We start from the raw sequence: 26,614 nt of genomic DNA on the forward strand, positions 1-26,614 counted from the left end.
CAGCCCCTCCTTCCTCTTCAGCCTTGGCATGAAGCAAAATAAGCACTAAAATAGCCAGAAGTAAGCCGGTTGCCAGGGACTCATGCCTGTAATCCTAGCTACTCAGGAGGCTGAGATCTGAGGATTGAGGTTGAAAGCCAGCCTGGGCAGAAAAGTCCATTGGGGCTTGCCAATAAACCACACAAAGAAAGCCAGAAGTGGTGATGTGATTCAAGAGGGAGAGCACTAGTCTTGAGCACAAAGAGGCTCAGGGACAGACCCTAATCCCTGAGTTCAAGCCCCAGGACCAGCAAAAAAAAAAAAAAAAAGCTGGAAGTGGAGTTGTGGCTCAAGTGGTAGAGTGCTATGAGAGCACCTAGGCCCTGGGTTCAGGCAGAAAGAAAACATGTTGGGTTGGGACTGTGGCTCAGTGGTAGAGTGCCTTAGCCTAGTAAGCATGAAGCCCTGAGTTCCATTCCTCAGTACCACATAAACAGAAAAAGCTGGAAGTGGCACTGTGGCTCAAGTGTTAGAGCACTAGCCTTGGTACAGAGAGGCTCAGGGACAGAGCCCCGACTCTGAGTTCAAGCCTGAGGACTGGCAAAGAAAGAAAGAAAAGAAAGGAAGGAAGGGAGGGAGGGAGGGAGGGAGGAAGGAAGGAAGGAAGGAAGAAAGAAAGAAAGAAAGAAAGAAAGAAAGAAAGAAAGAAAGAAAGAAAGAAAGAAAGAAAGAAAGAAAGAAAGAAAGATGCTGAAATAAACTGTACAACTCATGGGTAGGAACAAGAAGGAAAAACTGGGAGAAAGTGAGGGAAAGGGTGACATTGTCCAAAAAGAAATAAACTGTTTACCTGATGTAACTGTAGCCCCTCTGTGCATCACATTTATAGTAAAAATTTTAAAAAGCTTTAAAAAAAAAAAAAAAGAAAAGAAAGAAAATTTATCCTGAGGGGTGGGGATGGGAAAACGCTTGAGAAAAATGTTTCTACTTGGCACAAAACATGTTTGAAAATACCTGTCTTGCAGGAAGCTTGAGGCTGAATCCATCCTTTGTTTGAAGGGATGCGTAAACATCAACGACCCAGGTTTAGGAAGCAGGGCAACCTTGAAGTCTGTGGGTCCAACTGATAAAATTATAAGAACAAAGGCTGGGACTGTGGCTTAGTGGTAGAGTACTTGCCTAGCATGTATGAAGCCCTGGGCCCCATTCCTCAGTACCACATAAACAGAAAAAGCCAGAAGTGGTGCTGTGGCTCAAGTGGTAGAGTGCTGGCCTTGAGCAAAAGAAGCTCAGAGACAGTGCCTGGGCCCTGAGCTCAAGGCTCAGGATCGGAAAAAAAAAAAAATCATAAGAAGTGACAGAATGAACCAGGTGTCAGAACTAAAGTTTACAGTCATCCTGATGTGAATTTGAGCCAAAACACAACCTACTTCAGTGATGTTCAAGTCCTCCTTTCACTGTTATCAGATTTGCCTCCGCTCATCTCTGGATAGTTTGCTATCTCTCTATCTTTTCTTTTTTTTTTTTTTTTTTTTTTTTTTGGGTCCGGTTGTGGGGCCTGAACTCTGGGCCTGGGCGCTGTCCCTCAGCTCTTCAGCTCAAGGCTAGCGCTCTACCACTTGAGCTACAGCGCCACTTCCGGCTTTTTGCTTATGTGGTGCTGAGGAATCGAACCCAGGGCCTCATGCATGCAAGGCAAGCACTCTACCACTGGGCCACCTTCCCAGCCCCTCTCTATCTTTTCTTTACTAATAAATTTTCTTGGTGTCTACCTCTTTTTTTTTCTGGTTCTGGAACTTGAATTTGGGGCCTAGGCTCTGTCCTTGAGCCTCTTTGTACTCAAGGCTAATGCTCTACCACTAGAGCCATAGCACAACTTCCACTTCTGGCTTTTTCTGTTCATGTGGTTCTGAGGCATTGAAACCAGGGCTTCATGAAGGCTAGGCAGGCACTTTACCACCAAGCCACATTCCCAGCCCTGTGTCCTCCAATTCTTTATTTTGACTCCATCATGAACTTGGTACCCAAGGGCCAGGCAGAGGGCTCCTCCCTTTTGGAGACCTTCTTTTCTGGATCATCACAGGCCACCGATTTGAAAGCACCTCCATTTGGCAGTAGGGGTACACATCATAGGATAAAAGGGAGAACAAGGCACTATGTAAAGGGAAGCAAATTTGCACCTAGCTGGCAGGGTCTGTGGGTTCATAACCATGGCAAGGTGCAAAGCAGTCTACCCAGTGAGGAAAAGTTAGATCCCTATGTAAACCCTGTCACACTGCTGATCATAGACCTGCATATGGAACAAAGCCTCTATTCTCCACAGACTGTCTATATCTGTAGCTACTCACCCCTGCACCTGAATCATATCTCGGACCACTCACTTATATGTTCTGAAGCCTACTCACAAGCCCATCCATTCTGCAGGCCCAAGTTCAATGGATGCAGCTTCTCAAGGTGGCTTGTTTCTGCCAGTAGGAGACTATGGACCAACAGTCCTACTTCCAGGGCCTCAACTACCCAGAGCAGAAGGGCTAGCCACTACCCAGCCTTGTGTCCAGAGGCCTGGCCTGGATCTTCTCCCTGGGAAGCAGCAGAGGTGGCCTGCTCTTCCTACCACAGTACACACAGCCCCACACTCCCACCTGGAGAATGGCAGCATATCTAGCTTCAGCTGCTATCCTAGCCACCACTCCGTATCAGTGACTGCCTGGCCCGGACAGCAGCAGCAGCAGCAAGTCCTGCCAGGGTCACTGTTCCTCTAGTGAGTGAATAGTGCACTACACTGAAATCAGCAACGAAGGTGCGTACAGCAGTTACCCCACCCTCCACAGCTCCCTCAGTACAGATTATGACCCCTTCATCTACCACAATCAGAGCCCCTATCCTATTACACAAGAGGCCCATAATTTTGTCTGCCGGCTTCTCTACAACCTGAGGAACTCCTAGCAGCCTATGGCCACTGTGTTGGGCAGGATCAGCCATGGCCAGACCCTAGCCTCTCCGTTGGGGGACTAGCTGTCCATCTGGACCCAGTGCTAGGCACCCAGTGTCTCACTCCTATAATTCTAACTAATCGTAGCTACTTAAGGATCCTGAGGGGCACAAAAGTCTTCTCCAGCAAAAAGCTGGAAGTAGAAGTATGGCTCAAGTGCCAGGCTAAGCAAGAGCTCAAGGCCCTGAGTTCAAGCCCCCACACACAAAGCAAGCAAACAAACAAAAAAAACCTTATCATCAAATGACCCCCTGGGTGATGGCCAGTGCTTTGGTGAGTCTCAGCATTCAGAGTCTTCAGTCTAGATCTGTGACCCCAAAAGTTTGTTTTTCTTCATATTCCAGAACTAAGCAGGCAGACTCTGTCTGTGTGTGCGTGTGTGTGTGTGCGTGTGTGTGTGTGTGTGTGTGTGTGTGTGTGTGTGTGTGTGTAATGTTGATTTGCAATGGAATCAATGTCCTCTCACTATTTACTCATTTTCTGCCCCACACGCAAATATGCTGAACAAAAAGCTGCCAGGAAGAATGGAATTAGTATATGAACCACAGAGACTAGACCAAAAGTATTATTTAACACTCTCATACACTTCTGATAGGACCACAGAACAAAGTGCTTTTATTTATTTATTTATTTATTTATTTATTTATTTATTTTTTGTTGGTCGTGAGGCTTGAACTCTGGGCTTGGGCATTGTCCCTCAGCTCTTCAGCTCAAGGCAAGTGCTCTACCACTTGAGCTACAGCGCCACTTCCGGTTTTCTGGTGGTTTATTGGAGAGAGGAGTCTCACAGTCTTTCCTGCCCGGGCTGGCTTTGAACCGTGATCCTCAGATCTCAGCCTCCTGAGTAGCTAGGATTACAGGTGTGAGCCACCAGCGCCCGGCTAGCAAAGTGCTTTTAAAGAGATGTTAAGAACAATCTATGAGGGCTGGGAATGTGGCTTAGTGGTAGAGTGTTTGCCTTGCATGCATGAAAGCCCTAGGTTCCGTTCCTTAGGACCACATACACAAACAACGCCAGGAGTGGTGCTATGGCTCAAGTGGTAGAGTGCTATAGCTTTGAGCAAAAGAAGCTCAGGAACAGTGCTCAGGCCAGGCATCAGTGGCTCATACCTGTAATCCAAGCTACTCAGGAGGCTGAGATCTGAGGATCTTGGTTTGAAGCCAGCCCCAGTAGAGAAGTTCCTGTGACACTCTTATCTCCAATTAACCACTCAAGGAACAGAAGTGGTGCTGTGGCTCAAAGTGGTAGTGTTAGCCTTGAACACAGAGAGGCTCAGGGACAACAGCAGGCCCCACAACCAAAACACACACAAAAAGAATTTTACTCACAAAGTGGTAGTGTTAGCCTTGAACACAGAGAGGCTCAGGGACAACAGCAGGCCCCACAACCAAAACACACACAAAAAGAATTTTACTCAGAAAAAAATACTTTATAGCCAGGCACTGGTGGCTCATACTTATAATCCTAGCTACTCCAGAGGTAGAGATTTGAAGATAACAATTCTAAAGCCAGCCTGAGCAGAAAAGTCTATGAGACTCCTACTCTAATTAATCAGCAAGAAGCTGGAATTGGAGGTGTGGTTAAAGTAGTAGAGCCCTAGCTTGAGAAAAAAAAAAGCCAGCCTAGAGCAGGAGACCCTGAATTCAAGCCCCAGTCCCGGCATGCACACATGTGCATGCATACGTGCACACACAAACACACACACAATTTCTCTACAAGGAATATCAGGTACCACTTATAAATAGAACATATGTCTATTGTTTGTTTTGTGTACAACTGCCAGATGCTGATGGCTCATATCTGTAATCATAACTATACAGAAGGTTGAGATCTGAGGATTGTGGTTCAAAGCCAGGAAAGTCTGTGAGACTTTTTGCCAATCCTAGGGCTTGACCTCTAGGCCTAGGCACTGTCCCTGTGCTTCTTTTTGCTTTGAGCCACAGCGCTACTTGTAGTTTTTTCTGTTTATGTGGTACTAAGGAATCGAACCCAGGGCCTCATGCATGCTAGGCAAGCGCTCTACCACTGAGCCACATTCCTAGCCCCTGTGAAAGATTCTTAACTCCATTTAGCCACCAAAAACTTGGAAGTGGTCAGGTGCCAGTGGCTCATGTCTATAATCCCAGCTACTCAGTAGGCTGAGATCTGAGGATCACAGTTTGAAGCCAGCTAGGGCAGAAAAGTCAGTGAATTCTTTTTTTTTTTTTGGGTCCGGTCATGGGGCCTGAACTCTGGGCCTGGGCGCTGTCCCTCAGCTCTTCAGCTCAAGGCTAGCGCTCTACCACTTGAGCCATAGTGCCACTTACGGCTTTTTTCTTTTTGCTTATGTGGTGCTGAGGAATCGAACCCAGGGCTTCATGCATGCAAGGCAAGCGCTCTACCACTGAGCCACCTTCCCAGCCCAAAGTCAGTGAATTCTTTTTTTTGGGGGGGGGGTCCGGTTGTGGGGCCTGAACTCTGGGCCTGGGCACTATCCCTCAGCTCTTCAGCTCAAGGCTAGCGCTCAATCCCTTGAGTCACAGAGCCACTTCCGGCTTTTTTCATTTTGCTTATGTGGTGCTGAGGAATTGAACCCAGGGCCTCATGCATGCAAGGCAAGCGCTCTACCACTGAGCCACCTTCCCAGCCCAGTCAGTGAATTCTTATCTCTAATTAATCACAGAAAAAGCCAGAAGTGAGCAAAAAAGCTAAAGGACAGCCCCCCAGGTGCTGCATTCAAGCCCCAGGACCAACACACACACACACACACACACACACACACACACACACACACACACACACACACACACACACACACACACACACACGTGTGCAACCTTGACCAAGCTATTCTCATTTGAAAAATAAGGATTACAGACAACATGTATTCATATTCAAAACTTTTAAAAGATTTGGATGGATTAATATATAGAATAATTTAGCTTCTGGGCTGGGAAGGTGGCTCAGTGGTAGAGCGCTTGCCTTGAATGCCTGAGGCCCTGGGTTCGATTTCTCAGCACCACATAAGAAAAAAGAAAAAAGCCAGAAGTGGCACTGTGGCTCAAGTGGTATAGTGCTAGCCTTGAGTTGAAGAGCTGAGGGACAGTGCCCAGGCCCAGAGTTCAGGCCCCACGACCGGAACCCCCCCCCCAAAAAAAAGAATAATTTAGCTTCTGTCAAATAACTATCACTTTTAAAAAGTGAGCTGTCAGTATTAAACTTAGAGAGAAGAGAGAGAAAACAGCCTTTGTAGGCATTTTAAGACTTGCTTTTCAGCCAGGCACTGGAGGCTCACATCTGTAATCCCAGCTGAGATCTGAGGATCATGGTTCAAAGCCAGCCTGGGCAGAAATGTCTTATCTCCAATTAACCACTAAAAAACCAGAAGTGGCACTGTGTCTGAAGTGGTAGAGTACATGCCTTGAGCTGAAGAGCTCAGGGATAGCATCTAGGCCAGAGTTCAAGGCCCACGACTGACAAAAAAAAAAAAAAAAAAAAAAAAAAAGTCTCACAGACTTTTCTACCCTGGCAGGATTTGAACCTTGATTCTCTGATTTTAGCTTCCTGAGTAGCTAGGATTACAAGTGTGAGCCACTGGCACCCTGCTGAGTTTTTTGGGGGGGTCTGGTCATGGGGCCTGAACTCTGGGCCTGGGTGCTGTCCCTCAGCTCTTCAGCTCAAGGCGAGCGCTCTACCACTTGAGCTACAGTGCCATGTCCCTGCTGATTTTTTTTAAAAAATCTATATACATTATTTCTGTCAGGGAAAAAAACTATTCTGCTGGAAAAAAAATTCAGCTGGGTGCTGCAGGGTCTTGCAAGTCTTAGGGAGAATGAACAAGTGACAGAGTAGAGATAAAAATTTAGGACTTTGTGTCACTTGCAGATTCCACCTTCATACCAGCAGACATCTCTCCTCCTGGCACATAAATACAGAACAGTGAATGACTAAAGTATTGTATGCAAACAATTGTCAAATATTTTTTCAAAGACATTTTCTTTTTCTTCCTTCCTTCTTTCTTTCTTTCCTTCTTTTTCTTTCCTTCTTTCTTTCTTTCTTTCTTTCTTTCTTTCTTTCTTTTTCTTTCCTTTTTTCTTTCTTTCTTATTGCTTGCTTTCTTTCTTGCTTTCTTGGCTTGAACTCTGGGCCTAGGCACTGTCAGGGCTGGGAATGTGGTAATGTGCTTGCCTACCATGCATGAAGCCCTGGGTTCAATTCCTCTGTACCACATAAACAGAAAAGGCCAGAAGTGGTTCTGTGGTTCAACTGATAGAGTGTTAGCCTTGAATAAAAGAAGCTTAGGTCAGTGCTCAGGCCTTAAGTTCAAGCCCCAGGACTGGCAAAATAATAATAATAACAATAATTGATTAAAATTAAAATAAATAAATTTAATTAATAAAAAGAAAATCATTCTCCAAAACATTTATAACATAACTTTTTCAATGACAAAGGTAGTGTGGTTCTTTATGAGGAAGAAGGAAAAATAGAAGAAGAAGAAATAATCAGAGCATGATCATGAGTGGTTCAAGTCTGTAATCCTAGCTACTCAGGAGGCTGAGATCTGAGGACTGAGGTTCGAAGGCAGCCCAGGCAGAAAAGTCCATAAGACTCGTATCTCTCCAATTAACCATCAGAAAACTGGAAGTGGCACTGTGCCTCTAAGTAGTAGAGTGCTAGCCTTGAGCAAAAAAGAGTTCAGAGACAGTGCCCAGGCCCCAAGTTCAAGCCCTACATACACATAAAAAATATAAATCTCAGAATTGGATTAAATCAAAAAGGGCCAGGCACTGGTGGCTCACATCTGTAATCCTAGGTACTCAAGAGGCTGAGATCTGAGGGTTGCAGTTTGAAGCCAGCCAGGGCAGAGAAGCACTGAGTTTCAGTCCCACAGCCAACCAAAAAGAAAAAGAAAAAAAGAAAAAAAAAACTTTGTATCATGGTAGATTGAAATGAACTATCCAGCTGCAACACTGCAGGAGATCATTTGTTCATTCATGACTATCAGGCCAGTTTCTCTTTCTCTCCATAGAAATGGTTGCATCTCAGCTGAGTGCTGGTGGCTCACTCTTGTAATCCTAGCTACACAGGAGGCTGAGATCTGAGGATCGCAGTTCAAAGCCACCTTGGACAAGAAGTTGTGAGACTCTTATCTCCAATTAACCACAAAAACCTGGTAGTGGAGCTGGGGCTCAAGTGGTAGAGTGCTAGCTTTGAGCATCAGCCCTGAATTTAAACCTCACGACCACCCACCCCAAAAAAGCTTGAATCTACAATACTTATCATTCACATCATCCCTTTTATTAATTTTTTCTTTTGTAAAGCACAATATAAATGATTAAACCTGACATTTTATAGTTTTAACCACTTAATGGTAGACCAACCTAAGATTTCATCCAGATGATCTTGGGTGAATTTTGGCTACTCTAAATATTCCAATTCTACCTTTATAGCCTATTTTAGATTCAGAATGTCTCAGTCTTCCTTTCTCTGTCTCCTTCCCTCATAATAACCAACAAAGTTTTCACTGTCTTGAAATGTTATTAGTTCTCTCAACTGGATATAGAACAAAATATGGATTAAAACTCAAATAAAATAACGAGTTAGGTTTTTATTTTGTTTGCTCCAACTGATAAACAAAAACTTTAAAAGGCAGAGTGTTTCTTTTGGTAAAGACTTTGAACAAAAAGAATTTTCTCATACCTTGTATTGGAGATTAACCATCTTTCCTAGGGAGTAGTCTGGCATGTGTTTTCATTAATCAATTATTTGTGCTGGAACTTGGACTTGAACTCAGGGCTTGTGCACTGTCCCTAAGTTTCTTTTGCCCAAGGCTAGAACTCTACCACTTGAGCCAGAATTCCACTTCTGGCTATTTGAAAGTGACTTTTTTTTAATTTGGTAGAAATACTAGGGTTTGAACCCAGGGCCTCATGTTTTCTAGGCAAGTGCTTTGCCACTTGAGCCATATCTCCACATAGTGGGTTTCATAACAGACCCACTCCTGAAATAATGTGAGTTAGGGTTGTTGGGCTTTTTTTTTCCCCCCACCATTACAAAATACCTGACATAAACATCTTAGGGAAGAAAGAATTCATTCTGGCTCAGTTTCAGAGACTTTATGATCCTGTTCTGAGACAGAACTTCCTGGTGGTGGAAGTGTTTCCTTAAGACAAGTAGGTAGTACCCACAGGAACAAGACACCCAACGCCTTCCCTCCAGTGATCTTTTTCTTCAGCTGGACCCTCTCTCCTAAAGTTTCCAAAGTCTCCAAAACAGTGCCACCAACTGGGAATGTAGAATTTAACACAGGACCTGTGGGGGACATTTTACATTATGCCCTCAATCCATTAATCTAGGTAGCCATTAATCCTATGCAGCAATTAGCCCATGTTTGAGAGCAAAGCCCTAATAACTACTTAAATTTCTTACCTGGTCCTACCTCTTTTGCCAGTTCTATTCAGCAGATACAGTGTGATGGAAAAATAATTGTTAAGACAAAATAAAGTCAAGAGAGACAAGAGCATGAGGGAAAGGTCCTGCCACTCCCAAGCCAATCTCAGCTTCTGTATTTATTGAGAAGGCAATATTGTTTTGTTTGTTTGTGGGTAGTGTGTGTGTGCACGTGCACGCCAGTCCTGGGGCTTGAAATCAGGGCATGGGTGCTATCCCTGAGCCTTTGGGCTCAAGGCTAGCCATCTACCACTGGAGTCACAGTTCCACTTCTGGCTTTTTGGTGTTTAATTGGAGATAAGAGTCTAATGGAATTTCTTTCCCTGGCTGTCTTTGAACTGCAATCCTCAGATCTCAAGCCTGAGCCAACAGCATCCTATAACAGTATGTTTTAATATAAATAGCCAAGGAAGACAATGTATTTTGGCCACTTAAACATTACTCAAGGCCCAGAGTTCAAGCCCCAGAACTGGCACACACACACACACACACACACACACACACACACACACACACACACACACACACACACACACACACACACACACACACACACACACACACACACACACACACACACACACACACACACACACACACACACACACCGAATAACAAAAACCATCACTCATGGCTGTCTGATGAGCTAAAAGTCAATGTCTTGTTTCTGTCCTTGAATCTGTATTTTATCTCTATGGTGAAAACAGAATATTCAGAACATACCTTCCCAGGCCTTTTTCTGGTTTACACACATGCACAGGGCTTTCTGTTGATTGTTTACATTCATGCTCTGAATTCATACTCTTTGCACCCATTCCTGCCCTGCCTTCCAACCACAGCTCTTACCCTCTTTAAATCTCACCAAAGAGATTATATCTGACATGAATTTAGAGAACACAAACTCCATTCCAACTACATAGCAGGGGGGCTGGGAAGGTGGCTCAGTGGTAGAGCACTTGCCTTGCATGCCTGAGGCCCTGGGTTCGATTCTTCAGCACCATATAAGCAAAAAGAAAAGAGCCGGAAGTGGCGCTGTGGCTCAAGTGGTATGAGCTGAAGAGCTGAGGGACAGCGCCTAGGCGCAGAGTTCAGCTCCCAAAACCAAAAAAAAAAAAAAAAAGAAGAGGGGCTGGGAAGTTGGCTCAGTGATAAAGTGCTTGCCTCACATGTATGAGGGGCCCTGAGTTCAATTCCTCAGCACCACATAAGCAGAAAAAGCAGGGAGTGGCACTGTGGCTCAAAGTGGCAGAGCACTTGCCTTGAGCTGAGGAGCTCAGGAACAGCGCCCAGGCCCAGAGTTCAGGCCCCACGACTGACCAAAAAATAAATAAATAAATAAAAAGATTGGCCCAATAGCTTTGATGCTGGTAGCTCATAGCTCATGTTCATAATCCTTGCTACTCAGGGGGCTTCCTGGGCAGGGAAGTCTGTGAGACTCTTATCTCCAATTAAAGGCTGAAAGTCAAGTTGTGGCTCAAGTAGTAAAGCACTAGACATGAGGAAAAAAGCTTTAGGACAGCATCTAGGCCCCAGGCCGTGAGTCAAGCCATAGGACCAGCAAACAAATGAATAAATAAATTTTAAATTTAAAAAAGGGCCCAGCATATTCTAGAACTCCTTGTCATTTCCTTCTTTCCTTGTTCAGTAGATGGTAATTACTGAATCTGTAGAAAAGAAAAACACCATTAAGAGAATAATGTAATAATATGTTATAGTTCTTTTTTTTGGGGGGGGGGGCTCCAGTCATGGGGCATGAACTCTGGGTCTGGGCACTGTCCCTCAGCTCTTGAGCTCAAGACTAACGCTCTACCACTTGAGCCACAGCTCCACTTCTGGCTTTTTTCTTTTTGCTTATGTGGTGCTGAGGAATCGAACCCAGGGCCTCAGGCATGCAAGGCAAGCGCTCTACCACTGAGCCACCTTCCCAGCCCATATGTTATAGTTCTTGCACAGTTTATATTTAATCCAATTCTGAGATTTATAATTTTTTTAATGTGTATATGGGGCTTGATCTTGGGGCCTGTAATCCTAGCTACTCAGGAGTCTGAGATTTGGAGAATCACAAGTCAAAAACAGCCTGTGTTCAAGACTAGCACTCTACCATTTAGAGCCACAGTGCCACTTCTGGTGGTTAATTGAAGATAAGTCTCATGGACTCTCCTGCCTGGGCTGCCTTCAAACCTCAATCCTTAGATCTCAGCCTCCTGAGTAGCTAGGATTACAGGCCTGAACCATTCATGCCCTGATCACTTCTTCTTTTTCCCTCTTCTTCCTCATAAAGGACCACACTACCTTTGTCACTGAAAAAATTATGTTAGAAATGTTTTGGAGATTACTTTCTTACTTTCCTTTTACTTACTTATTTTTGTGGTACTGGGGCTTAATCCAGGTATTTTGCTCAAAGACAATGCCCAGGCCCAGAGTTCAAGATGACAAAAAGGAAGAAAGGAAGAAAGGAAGAAAGAAAGAAAGAAAGGAAGGAAGGAAGGAGAGGGAGGGAGGGAGAGAGGGAGAGAGAAAGAGAAAGAGAGAAAGAAAGAAAGAGAGAGAGAGAAAGAAAGAAAGAGAGAGAGAGAGACAGGAAGAAAAGAAAGAAAAAGAAAAAGAAAATGTCTGTGAAAGAATATTTGACAATTGGGCTGGGAATGTGGCTTAGTGGTAGAGTGCTTGCCTAGCATGCATGAAGCTCTGAGTTCACATGACTAGAAAAAGCTGGAAGTGGTGCTGTGACTCAAGTGGTAGAGTGCTAGTCTTGAGTAAAAGACGCTTAGGCACTGACAACTGTTTGCATAGAGTACTTTAGTCTTTCACTGTTCTGTAATTATGTGCCCAGGAGAAGAGATGTCTGCTGGTATGAAGGTGGAATCTGGAGGTGACACTTAGCCCTAACTTAAATTTTGATCTCAACTCTGTCACTTGTTCATTCTCTCTAAGACTTGCAAGACCCTGTTTTCTTGCACAGACCTGGCAAAGTCTCACACTGCTGAGAACAGGGCCAATCATATGGATAATGCTATTTAACAAGTCTTTTAGAACCTTTATTTAATTTGGGTGGGATGTGCATGCATATGCTCCTGTGTTGATCCCAGGCTTGAACTCAGGGCATGAGAACTGTTTCTGAGCTTTTTGTTCAAGGCTGATGCTCTGTCACTTGAGACACAACTCCACTTTTGGTGTTTTGGTGGTTAATTGGAGATAAAAGTCTCAAAGACTTTCCTGTCTGGGCTAGCTTCAAACCACAGTCCTCAGATCTCGACCTCTTGAGTAGCTAGGATTCTTGGCATGAGCCACTTATGCCTGACTTTTCATTTCACGTTCTTTTGTCTTTCTCAGAGATTTACCTATTCTCAGAACAAGGTAATTTAGTTTATAGATGGTAAAGTTAGGAAAGGAAAAGATTAAAAGTTGACCAAGGGAGCTGGGAAGGTGGCTCAGTGGTAGAGCGCTTGCCTTGCATGCATGAGGCCCTGGGTTCGATTCCTCAGCACCACATAAGCAAAAAGAAAAAAGCCAGAAGTGGTGCTGTGGCTCAAGTGGTAGAGCGCTAGCTTTGAGCTGAAGAGCTGAAGGACAGCACCCAGGCCCAGAGTTCAGGCCCCACGACCGGACCCAAAATAAATAAATAAATAAATAGATAGATAGATAAATAAATAAATAAATAAAAGTTGACCAAGGTCCATTCAGCTGGGTAGACATAAAATGACAGCCAATGGATTACACTTGTAATCTTAGTTACTCAGGAGACAGAGAACTGAAGATCATGGTTCTAAACCAGCCCAGGAAGAAAAATCTCTTTTTTCCAGTTAATCAGCAAAAAGCCAGAACTGAAGCTGTGATATAAGTGGTAGAGTGCCAGCCTTGAGCTGAAAAGCCAAGGAAAAGAGAGAGAGAGAGACCCTGAATTCAAGCCCCAGAAACATATCCAGAGTGTCCAGCCTGGAACACTCATCATTCTAGGAAAAATAACAAGGAACAAGAATTTGTGAAGAGCCCCCCACGAGCAAGCCCAGAGGCAGTACAGTCTCACATTCCATTATCTATTTTTAATGTTTGCTATTCATAGTCTTAAAAAAATAGACCTTGGATTTGAACTTGGGTCTCAGGTTTGTTAGACAGGTACTCTCTTCACACATGTGGTGCTAGTGTGAGTTCCAGGAGGCAGTCATTAAGGGAGAATGAGGCTGGCTGCCTCAGCACCAGACAATACCTAGTGCAAGCCTTCTGAAGATGAGTAGACACAAAGAAACAATTCACTTCTAAACAAGGAACTTTCTACTTCTTCCCTCCAGGAACATCCAATTCACCCATGGTTTGCCAAAATCCTATGTAGTTTGCAGAGGTGTATGTTGTAAGGTGTGGCAATTTCTCTGGTCTCTTGGTGGTATTAAGTTAGTATTTTGTCATGTTTTCTGTTGTGCTTATCTGACATCTGGTCATTGTCCACAATGTACTTTTTTTTTCGGGGTAGGGTGGTATCAGTTGTCGGGGTTGAACTCAGGGACTGGATGCTATCCCTGATCTTTTTGGTGCTCAAGGCTAGCGCTCTACCACTTGAGCCACACCTCCACTTCTGAACAATGTACTCTTGGTAATAGTTACTTCAGGCGCTGGGAAGGTGGCTCCGTGGTAGAGTGCTTGCCTTGCATGTATGAGGCCCTGGGTTCGATTCCTCAGCACCACATAAGCAGAAAAGGCCAGAAGTGGTGCAGTGGCTCAAGTAGTAGAGCACTAGCTTTGAGCTGAAGAGCTGAGGGACAGTGCCCAGGCCCAGAGTTCAGGCCCCACAACTGACCAAAAAAAAACACAAAAATTACTTCATTACAGGTTTTCATTTCCCCCACCGAAGCAACTAATTAACATTCTATCAGACCTTTACTTAGAAGATTACTGGTGGCTTTTTTTGTTTTGCGGGGGGGGGGGGGGGGGGGGTGTCCGGTTGTGGGGCCTGAACTCTGGGCCTGGGCGCTGTCCCTCAGCTCTTCAGCTCAAGGCTAGCGCTCTGCCACTTGAACCACAGCACCACTTCCGACTTTTTTCTTTTTGCTTCTGTGGTGCTGAGGAATTGAACCCAGGGCCTCATGCATGCAAGGCAAGCACTCTATCACTGAGCCACCTTCCCAGCCCCTACTGGTGGCTTTTATATCAAAGGCTTTTCCCCCTAGAGGCCTGCCAACTTTATATTAAAAATTATGACAAGTTGGGTGCTGGTGGCTCACGCCTGTAATCCTAGATACTCAGGAGGCTGAGATCTGAGGATCACGGTTCAAAGCCAGCCCGGGCAGGAGAGACCGTGAGACTCCTATCTCCAATAAACCACCAGAAAACCAGAAGTGGCGCTGTAGCTCAAGTGGTAGAGCGCTCACCTTGAGCTGAAGAGCTGAGGGACAGCGCCCAGGCCCAGAGTTCAAGCCCCATGACTGACAAAAAAATTATGACAACTTGTTATAGTCCTTATTTTTCTGCAGGGTTCAACTCACATAGCCCAGCAAATATTAGGAAAGAAACACACATACTGTTGTGGGTGTTTTAGTGAATATAAAAATGAAGCTATGTAATTTAAATTTTCCTGTGCCTCAATAAAAGCTTCCATTAGCTAAACCATAATTCAGTTTAAAAACCTGTGGAGGGCTGGGAAGGTGGCTCAGTGGTAGAGGGTTTGCTTCACATGCATGAGGCCCTGGGTTCGATTCCTCAGTACCACATATACAGAAAAACCCAGAAATGGTGCTGTGGCTCAAGTGGTAGAGCATTAACCTGGAGCTGAAGAGCTCAGGGACAGTGCCCAGGCCGAGTTCAAGCTCCACGACCAACAAAAACCCCAAAACAAATAAAACCCTAAAACAAAACAATGTAAGATCTTATTACTGACATCCTTTAGGGTATTATTAAAAAAAAAAAAAAACCTGTGGATTACAAGTATTTTTAACTGATATTCTGCAAAAAGTGATGAAAATATCCTGGAAAACAATTTCTGTTTTCACATTGTATTATATGGCCCTACTCATTCAATTTCTCAATAAGGGATGCAAATGCCTGGTGAAAGACTTCAGTTGTGCAGAACACCAGTGGGTCACATCCATAATCCTAGCTACTCAGGAGTCTGAGATCTAGAGGATCACAGATCAAAGACAGCTTGTGAACAAAAAATCAATCTCCAATTAACCAACAAGGTAATGAACTGAAGGCATGGCAAGCATAGTGAAGCCCCAGTCAAATTAAGCAAGCCCAGCAAGAGTCAAAGCACTTGAGTTCACATTCTACTAATAGTGTAAACAAACTTTAGAACATTAACTATAATGAACAATGTTAGGCAATTGCTCTTTATGATTAAAAAAGAGCTAAGTAGAAATCAATACTTTTGGGGATTTATGGGTAAGTTTTCTTATCTTGTTCTTCCTAAGATTAAAGCATGACTTCTTACCTTATAAAAGATACTAATACTATATATACTCACTATGGCCAGACAGAAGGAATTTTCCTTTTTTGTTGTTGTTGTTGGTGGTGGTTGTAGGGCTATGAACTCAGGGCCCGGACTCCAGGCTAGTACTCTACCACTTGAACCACAGCACCACTTCCAGTTTTGAGTGGTTAATCAGAGATAAGAATCTCACAGGAACTTTCCTGCCTAGGCTGGCTTTGAACCACAATCCTCAGATCGCTCAGCCACTTGAGTATCTAGGATTACAGGTGTGAGCCACCGCTGCCCTGCTCCTTTCCTTGGTTTTTATGTAAACAGAAAAAATACTCCTGATTTAATTTTCTTTATTTCTTCCTTTTTTTCTTCTTTTTTAAAATTATTTTATTGATATTATTATTTTGGGGAGGGGGGTATCCGGTCGTGGGGCCTGAACTCTGGGCCTGGGCATTGTCCCTCAGCTCTTCAGCTCAAGGCGAGTGCTCTACCACTTGAGCCACAGAGCCACTTCTGGCTTTTTTTCTTTTTTGCTTATGTGGTGCTGAGGAATCGAACCCAGGGCCTCATGCATGCAAGGCAAGCGCTCTACCACTGAGTCACCTTCCCAGCCCCGGATAGGTGATTTTCTATACCCAGAGGCAACTTAATCCAACTCATAAGGGACAAGAAGGGAGAGGGAAAATTAGATTAACTATATGCTGAAGACATTATGTCTCCAGCAATTATTTATTTATCAAATATTTACTAAGCATTTGTTTGACCTGGTGCATCTGTCTGTTTGTCTCTCTGTATGTTTCTCTATATACATATGTTTCTTTCTTTGTGTGTTTTTTTTTATTGTGAAAATACCACAATTACATGGGCAAGGTAATGAGTGCATTTCTTACCAAACATTGTTGCTTCCTCCTTTATCTTTGTGTTTTTGAGGAAGGATCTTGCTGTCTATTCCAGGTCAGTCCTAGAACATACAATCCTTCTGCCTCAGTTTCTTGAGTGTTGTAATTCCAAACAGATGCCATCATCACTACCTGAGTTTCTTCTAGGGAATAAAAATATATCAATGAGGGCTGGGCATGTGGCCAGTGGTAGAGTGTTTGCCTAGTGTTCACGAAGCCCTGGGTTCATTTCCTCAGTACCACATAAACAAACAAACAAAAAAGCCAGAAGTGGCACTGTGGCTCAAGTGGTAGAGTGTTAGTTTGAGCAAAAGAAGCTGAGGGACAGTGCCAGGCCCTGGGTTCAAGTCCCAGGACTGGAAATGAGGAAATCAGCGAGATATGAGTGGAGTCTGCATTCTGGTAAGGGAAAGCAGATAACAAGTACAAATTATCCACCTAATGGAAGCTGCAGTCACCATCAGCTTTTGCATGGACACCTCCTCCAACTCAGGGCTTACGAGCTTTCCTTTAGCTTTGTTCACTCAAGAGTGGGGTCCTTTCTTTCTTTTTTTTTTTTTTTGGTCCGGTCGTGGGGCCTGAGCTTCATTTGAGCCACAGCTCTACTTTTTTTGGTGGTTAGTTGGTCTCATGCATTTTCCTGTCCTGGCTAATTTTGAACCAGGTACCCAGATCTTAGCCTCCTTAGTAGCTAGGATTACAGGTGTGAGTCCAACTGCATTTTGGTTTCTAGTGATTCCAACCGTATCTCTCTCCGGAGTCAGTGCAATGATTAACCTGAAGATACAGAGAACATAGAGATAGGAAAGATTTTAAAAATAAGACCTTTAAGAATGAATGAGATTGTAAAGCTCGTTTTGGACATGACAACTTGTACTTCTCATTGTTGCAACAGGTCCACCTGTATCCTTGAACAACTGGTTTTTCCCCATCTCCTCCACAAGTTATACTGACATCAAATATAGTGAAAGCAGAGGTTATACTGTGGGGGAGGGACATACAAAGCAACAAAGAGATTATCTTATAAATGCATTAGAAACACATGCATGAAAGAAAAAATATTAAAATACATATCTAAGGGTTCATTTTCCTGACATCACATTATCTGACCTTTTCCGCTTGACTCATACATATACTAGATATTGCAAATAAGGGAAACCATGGGACCTATGTACGCATTATCCTGCCCATGTAATTGTAACCCCTCTGTACAGTATGTTCACAAATAAAATTAAATTAAATTAAAAAAAAAAGAATGAATGAGATTGGATAATACAATCTCCAAACCCTATTTACTAGAGCTTAAAAAGCCTCAATAAAGATTTTTTTTAAAGCCTTGCTAAAATGCTCTATGAAGAAATAGCAGTAAGCCATGGCACTCTTAGCCCTGTACCTAAAAATATTATATATTCAAACAATTCATCTTCCCTCCCAATCTGTCTTATTGAGTGGAATTTTTATAATTTTTTGAGCATCCATCTCATGTTTATAAATGACAATTCTTCCTGAACAATGATTTCTGTATGTAGGAACAAAAGGCCTGTGAGTGATTGAAATGGAGTCAATAATCACCAGACTTGTGCTTCTTCTGTTGCTATGATACAGTAACACTGTGATACAAATGGACTATTGGAGACATTTAAAATATTATAAGGTGGCATATACATATAGGAACTGCATCTGCCTAGAACTGATTTGCAAAGTGAGTTGAATTCTTCTTCAGTTCTAGGTAAGATAAGGACATTGCAAAGAATGAACCTTTGAATTTAGGTGGAAATCACCTCAGGAAGCACATAGATTTGGGTAGAGATCACACAGTTAACTAGTGCCTAGTGGACTCTTTATTCAGCTCCTCATCAGATGGTTGATCTGAACCAGCTAGTAGTATGCCATGCACATAGGTCCAAAACAGGGAACAAGACAGTCCTTGCCCTAGGCTTTTGTCAGAGAGGAAGACAAGCAAATTGGCCACAATTAAATACTGTGAGGAAACAGATCACAGGCAACACAAGTTCATGGGAGAAAGTCTAACTCATGCATTTCCTTTTATTTTTATTATTAATTAAAACAAACAGACTCATAGATGAACCCAGCCCTGCTAGCTTGGCCAGGCAGATAGGAATCTCCCAGGCAATCTCAGTCAGTCCTCAAACTCCAAAGGCTAAGGCTGACATTTTCATCTAAGAGACAACCTAATTTCAGTCGATTGAAAGTGTAACAGGTACTTACAATTTTTGCTGAAAAGCGCTGACTCTTTTTACTTGGACCCATGAATTAAAGGGAGAAAACCTAAGCATATCTGCCTCCATTTTGCATTTGCTTTTACTAAGTCACTCTCCCTGTAATCAATGTGCAATTACCTTGGGTTCCATGAAAGAAAGGAGGGATCAATAACATTCTTATGACAAGGGACAGAAACTCCACCTGGGGAACAGGAGAGCCTTATAGGACAAATCAGTCCTAAGTGAGGACAGTTAACTACAATGGCCAAGCTGTGCGCTGGAGCTGGAAAATCCTCTCATGGAAACCAGATTGCACTCTCTAAGTGATGACAGCAATAAAAACATCTGGAATATAGGAGACACAGGTGACCAACTAGATCACACCTTTAGCTGACATTCTTAAACTATGTATATCTTTGCCCCCATCTCTTCCTCTGCTTAAACCTAATGTTCATGCCCATACGCAAAAGATGGCCAAGGTGACTGGAGAGACATCCTCTGGTAGCATTTCTGGGCATCATAATAAACATTCTTTATCTGCCCTTCATTATGTCTCTATTTGGTGTATTGGGTAAGTGCCTCCACCAACACATTCCATTCCAAATGCACCTTCCTATCACTTGCACTAGTTTTGCCTCTTGCCTGAACTCCACAAAAGGCAAGGACCCAGATAGATAGCCACACTGACTTTGGTATCAATCGCTCTTCCTTAACTTCAGGAAATTCCATTTTTTTCATAATGCACCTAGGAAAGTTTCTCTGAGAGCCCTCAGTCATATTTCATTCAATGTTAAGAGTAAGTAAGTGGTGGCCAGGTACTGCTGGCTTGTGCCTGTAATCTTAGCTACTCAGGAGGCTGAGATCTGAAGATCAACGTTCAAAGACCGCTAGGGCTGGAAAATCCACAAGATGCCAACGAGACTCTTATCTCCAATTAACCAGCAAAAACAAACAAACAAACAAATGTAGAAGTGGAGTTATGGCTCAAGTTGTGGCAACCTTGAGTGAAAAAGCTAAGGGGCAGTGCCCATAGTTCAAGCTCTAGTACCAACACACACACACACACACACACACACAGAGTAGTGGTAATGATGGGGTAAACTAGGCCAGGGGCAATAACCTATCCCAGAAGCAGGCACTAGAACCTAGGACTGAGCAAGTGTGGGAGGGGACCATCCATAATGCCCAGGGACCTAGCTCTGCTGCTGCTGCTGCTGCTGCTGCTGCTGCTACACCTGCCACGGAATAGGACAGAATCCACAGAATCCTTGACTCTGAGAGAGGCAGAAAACAGGACAGATGGATCTGAAGAATACTGAGGCTGCAATGGATTCAAACCAACTTTTGATCAGTAATTAGTTCTTTGAGAATATGCTACAATTATGACGCCAGCCCCACCTCTGCAAAGTTCTGTGTTAGGTAACTTAAATACCAGATCTCCTGACTCAAAGCACCGACTGGGCAGCCTCCAAGTAGTTTCATGGGAGGAGATCTTGGGCAGAGAATCCAGAGACAGAAGGGAAATCTCTAGAAGAGGGGCAACTAAAAACATAATCTCACAATTTCCTACTCATTGCTCTGCCAGGAAAGAGTGTATATGGTAGGCTAAAAAGAAGCTAAACTGTGTTGATACTGGCAGGCAACAATTCTTACCTAATCTTTTAGACTCCAGAGAAAAGGTTTATCTGAAACCTTAATTCTGTACAATAAGGGCTGTCAAATTATATACAGTCCTTGAACCAAATCCAGATCTCCTGCCTATTTTTATAAGCTCAACTGCTTATTTTCCTGTGAATGACAAAGTAAAAATGGTATTTTACTTTTTCTTCTCTCTCTCTCTCTTTTTCTCTCTCTCTCTCCCTCTCTCTCTGTACTGGGGCTTGAACTCAGGGCTGTCTCTGAGCTTTCATGCTCAAGGCTAGCCTTTTACAACTTGAGCCACAGTACTATTTCTGGCTTTTTGGTGTTTTTAATTGGAGATGGAAATTAGATTTGTTGTTTTTAATTTGGGGGCTGGAAAGGTAGCTCAGTGATAGAGTGCTTGCCTTGCATACATGAGGCCCTAGGTTCGATTCTCAGCATCACATAAACAGAAAAAGCTGGAAGTGGTGCTGTGGCTCTAGTGGTAGGGCTCTAGCCTTGAGCTGAAGAGCTGAGGGACAGCGCCCAGGCCCAGAGTTCAAGCTCCATGACTGACAAACAACAACAACAAAGAGTCTTAGGGACTTTCTTGTCCCAGCTGGCTTTAAACTGTCATCCTCAGAGTCTAGTTTCTTGAATAGCTAGGATTACAGGCATGAGCCACTGGTGTGCCTGGCTTTTCTTTTGCCTTGCCCTGGCCTGCCCTGTCTTACTTTTCTGTCTCTCTCTCCTCCCTCCCTCCCTCCCTTCCCTTCCCTTCCTTCCTTCCTTCCTTCCCTTCCTTTTCCTTCCCTCTCTCCCTTCCTTCTCTCCCTCCTTACCTCTCTTCCTCCCCTTCCTCCCTTCTTTCCTTCCTTCCTTCCCTCTCTTTCTCCCTCCCTCCCTCCCTCCCTCCCTCCCTCCCTCCCTCCCTCCCTTCCTTCCTTCCTTCCTTCCTTCCTCCCTCCCTTCCCTCTTCCTTCCTTCTTCCCTCCCTTCCCTCTTCTTTCCTTCCTTCCTTCCTTCCTTCCTTCCTTCCTTCCTTCCTTCCTTCCTTCCTTCCGTTCTTCCTTCCTTCCATCCCTCCTTCCTTCCTTCTTCTCTTTCCCAGGGTCTGGCCCCATGTTGCCCAGGCTAGCTTTAACTCTTATATTCAAGTGATCCATCTAAGTAGTTGGGTTAACAGTCATACACCATCAACTCCCCTGGTTCTGTTTTTTTGTTTGTTTGTATGTTTTGTTTTTTGTTTTTTGGGTTTTTTGGGGGGTCCAGTCGTGGGGCCTGAACTCTGGGCCTGGGCACTGTCCCTCAGCTCTTCAGCTCAAGGTTAGTGCTCTACCACTTGAGCCACAGCGCCACTTCTGGCTTTTTTCTTTTTTGCTTATGTGGTGCTGAGGAATTGAACCCAGGGCCTCAGGCATGCAAGGCAAGCGCTCTACCACTGAGCCACCTTCCCAGCCCGTGGTTCTGTATTTTTAAATGGTTGGAAAAAATAACAGTAAACAGTAAAACAATAACATGTAAAAATTATATGGAACTAAAACTTAAGTGACATTCAACTTTTAGTGTAACATAGGCATGCTCATTTGCCTGTGGCTGCTTTTGTGCTGTGGTGGCAGAAGGATAATGACAACAGAAACCTTATGAGGTACAAAAGGCAAAATATATGTCACATGGTAGTCCTTACGGAATAATAAACTCATAAGCATCAAAAGGTCTAGGTAAGAATGTAAGTTGTCTAGTTCAAATGTCAATGATATAATTATTATCATAAAAAGATATCGGGGAGGGGAAGGTGGCTCAGTGGTAGAGCGCTTGCCTTGCATGCATGAGGCCCTGGGTTCGATTCCTCAGCACCACGTAAGCAAAAAGAAAAAAGCCGCAAGTGGCACTGTGGCTCAAGTGGTAGAGTGCTAGCCTTGAGCTGAAGAGCTGAGGGACAGCGCCCAGGCCCAGAGTTTAGGCCCCACGACCGGACCCAAAATAAAAAAAAAAAGATATCACTTAATTTTTTTTTATTGGTCAGTCATGAGGCTTGAACTCAGGGCCTAGGCCCTATACTTGAGCTTTTTTGCTCAAGGTTAGTGCTGTACCACTTTGAGCTACAGCTCCACTTCCAGTTTGGGGGTGGTTAATTGAAGATAAGAGTCTCATGGACTGTTGTGCACCAGGGTCTCTAGATCTCAGCCTCCCTCGTAGCTAGGATTATAGACATGAGACACTGGCATCAGACTGCTTAATTTCTTTTATGCCAGTTAAACAAGACACATATTTTAACAAAGATCTAACTTACCATCGACATTTAGATTGATCCTTAGGAAACATATCACTAAAACTAAGATAATTGAAAATATACAATAAATCTATTAATTAATTAATCAAAGGCTACTTTTTTGAGTATAGGGAAAATAAGTGATATAGAAGTTTAGATTTTATACTAACATACCATAACATCTATGCCTTACTAGAATTGTCCATTCAGTAGGTGGAATATATAGTCCTTTTGCTAAATTTTAGGGCAGTTGTAGTTAAAGATTAGCTAGTATCCTTTTGTTTTCTATAAATAAGAGCACTATGAAAATTATGGAAGTTTTTTATTTTCCAAGATTTAGTTAACCATTATCGTGGGAAAGTATTTACTATGAACATAAAATGAGACATGGCAAGGAAACTCCTGGAGGATTCATCAAGGAGGCAGAGTGGTTTGCCTAAGGATTTGTGCTAAGTGCTAGATCAGCAGCACACCCCTCCCCCTCGACCCTCAATTTTTTTGTACTCAATTCTAAAGATTCTTTTAAGATTTACAATCTTCTCATTAGAGTGTTTATCCTAACGATATTTGTTTTGTGTATTTGAGAAATCAACTACTGGCTTTTCGTTACATAAGAACAAGTTGGTGCCAGGTGATGACAGCTCACACCTCTAATTCTAGCTATTCAGGAGGCTGAGATCTGAGGATTGCCGTTCAAAGTCAGCCTGGGCAAAAAAGTTGGAGAGACTCTTAGCTCCAATTAACCACCAGAAAACTGGAAGTGGCACTGTGGCTCATACCTTGAGCTGAAAAGTTCAGCAACAGTGCCCAGGCTTAGAGTTCAAACCCCATCACTGAAGAAGTTGGTGTAATGGTAATCCCTCTGTACATCTTTTGTTTGTTCGTTCTTGTTTTGGTCAATCTTGAGGTTTGAACTCAGGGCCTGGATGCTGTCCCTGAGTTAGCGCTCTACCACTTGAGCCACAGTGCCACGTTTGTCTCTTTTTGAATGGTTTATTGGAGATAAGAACCTCATGGACTTTCCTGCCCTGGCTGGCTTTGAACCGAAATCCTCAGATCTCAGTCTCCTGAGTAGCTAGGATTATAGAAGTGAATTACCGGCACCCAACTTTGTACATCACCTTTAAAATAACAATTAACAAAAGAACAAGTTGGTAATAAGGATCACTAAGGACATGAAAGAAATTATTCTAAAACTTTACCAGTTTATCTTAGTAATTTATCTTGGAGTTTTATTTTAGTAATTTGTCAAGAGCCATCTGGATATTTATAACATTATTCTGAGGCCATGCAAAATTATCAACACAGTAGATGACCAGGGGCAGTGGACAAGTGTCTATCTTACTATGTACCAAATAATTTTCAGAGTCTTTTTTTTTGGTCCAGTCATGGGGCCTGAACTCTGGGGCCTGGGCACTGTCCCTCAGCTCTTCAGCTCAAGGCTAGCGCTCTACCACTTGAGCCACAGTGCCACTTCTGGCTTTTTTCTTTTTGCTTATGTGGTGCTGAGGAATTGAACCCAGGGCCTCATGCATGCAAGGCAAGGGCTCTACCACTGAGTCACCTTCCCAGCCTAAATTTTCAGAGTCTTATACCAGCCCAAGTGCTAGATATTCCTTACTATTGCTAGAAACTTCTATGCATTATGATTTTGGAATTTACGGACCATATTTTTTTCAGCAATGGGTGCAAGGAAAACTCAGTAAAACTCAATCAGTAAGCAAATCTTTAAAAATGAATTTTAACTACAATTTTGGTTTTACTCCCCACCCCAAATTCTGATTTCATACTGACTAATTTCTCTTGACTAATAGGTATATTTAACTACAACCTCAGCAAGGTTAGCCCCAAAATGACTTGGAAGCTGTAGCAAAGAATGTTAAAGGCTGGGGTGAGGAGGTGGCTCAGTGGTAGAGCGCTTGCCTTGCATGCCTGAGGCCCTGGGTTCGATTCCTCAGCACCACATAAGCAAAAAGAAAAAAGCCGAAGTGGCGCTGTGGCTCAAGTGGTAGAGTGCTAGCCTTGAGCTGAAGAGCTGAGGGACAGCGCCCAGGCCCAGAGTTCAGGCCCCATGACCAGACCCTCCCCCCCCCCAAAAAAAAAAGAATGTTAAAAGCAAGGTGGGCATTGGCAGCTCACAACTGTAATCCTAGCTACTCAGGATCAAGATCTGAGGATCTTGATTAGAAGTCAGGAAAGTCCAAGGTATTCTTATCTTCAAAAAACCATCATATAGCCTTAAGTAGAGCTGTGGCTAAAGAGGTAGTGCACTAGTCTTGAGCAAAATAGCTACCAGACAGCATCCAGGCTCTAAGTTCAAGCTGAGGTTAGGGCTGAGAATGTGAAACAAAATGCAGAGTCCTCTTACCAGTACCTCTACATAGCACCTGCATTCCCTGGGGCATAAGCCACCAGAGAGAGGAAATTACATGCTGCCAATAATTGACTTAGAAATGTGGGTGGAGTACATTCCAGACTCTGGCCGTTTACCCAGGTCAGTCCATTTCGTACCAAACTCTCACTAATTATTCTGTTAACTTTAAGATGGACAATGTGGTCATTTTGATGTTATACAACAGAAGTATGGAGGAATAAAGATCCAGATAGAATATTATGAAGGTCTCAAGGAGGTGACAGAAATGCTGGCATGATCTGATCAAAAGGTCTAGGGAGAGAACAAGAAAAGGTTTGGCTTTTTAATTTTTTTTGGGGGGGAGAGGGTCGGTCATGGGGCCTGAATTCTGGGCCTGGGCACTGTTCCTCAGCTCTTCAGCTAAAGGCTGTACTGTACCACTTGAGCCACAGCGCCACTTCCTGCTTTTTCTGCTTATGTGGTGCTGAGGAATTGTTCTCAGGGCCTCATGCATGTAAGGCAAACACTAACTATACTACTGAGCCACTTCTCAGTCCCCATGAGACTCTTATTTCCAATTAACCTCCAAAATTAAAAAAAAACAAAAACAAAAAAAAAAAAACCTTTTTATTGGCTGGGGGCCAGTGGCTCATGCCTGTAATCCTAGCTACTCAGGAAGCTTCGATTTGAGGGTCATGGTTCAAAGCCAGCCAGAGCAGGAAAATCCATTCTTATCTCAAAAAACCAAAAAACTGCAAGTGGCACTAAGGCTCATACAGTAGAGCACTTTCCTGGATCTGAAGAGCTGAGGGACAGTGCAGAGTTCAAGCCCCACCAACAAAACAGCAACAACAAAAAATCTTTTTTATTGTTATTATAAAGGTGATGTACAGAACGGTTACAGTTTATAAATCAGGTAAAGAGTATATTTCCTTTGTACAATGTCACCCCTTCCCTTACTCTCTACTAGTTTTTCCCTCCCATCCCTACCTACAAGTTGCATAGTTCATTTTCAATATAGTGTCTAGTGAGTGCCACTGCTGCATTTGTTCAACTTTTGTCCCTCCACTTCTGTGCCCCCACTTAAATCCCAAAGACAGATAAATGAATGAATAAGACAAAAGGAAAACAAAAAACAATAATAGAGAAAAAACCCTCTTGTTCTTTCCTGAAGTTCATTTTGATAAATATTATTTTATATGATTAGAGGCACAATGATAGTGCACCTTTGTATTCTCCTATGAATATCCTCCTTTGGTCTCACTATGTGTGAGTGCCTACAGTCTTTGTAATTTATCATGTCTCAGAGTATTTTAGATCTAGCTTCTGCATATGAGAGAAAACGTGCCATTTGTCTCTGTGAGCTTGGCTTAAACTTAATTATTAAATTATTAGCATATTCAACACCTCATAATCTTTTTTTTTTTTTTGGGTC

General features: G+C 43.3%; 1 pseudogene; it reads left to right on the plus strand.

Moving 5' to 3' along the window:
• The window catches only part of LOC138810008 (probable ATP-dependent RNA helicase DDX5), a 56,826-nt pseudogene extending 31,349 nt beyond the window's left edge, over positions 1–25,477 (plus strand).
• Positions 25,478–26,614: the final 1,137 nt, after the last annotated feature.

The sequence above is a fragment of the Dipodomys merriami genome, unplaced genomic scaffold (assembly GCF_024711535.1).
Source record: "Dipodomys merriami isolate MVZ:Mamm:240054 unplaced genomic scaffold, mDipMer1.0.p SCAF_5, whole genome shotgun sequence".
NCBI lineage: Eukaryota > Metazoa > Chordata > Mammalia > Rodentia > Heteromyidae > Dipodomys > Dipodomys merriami.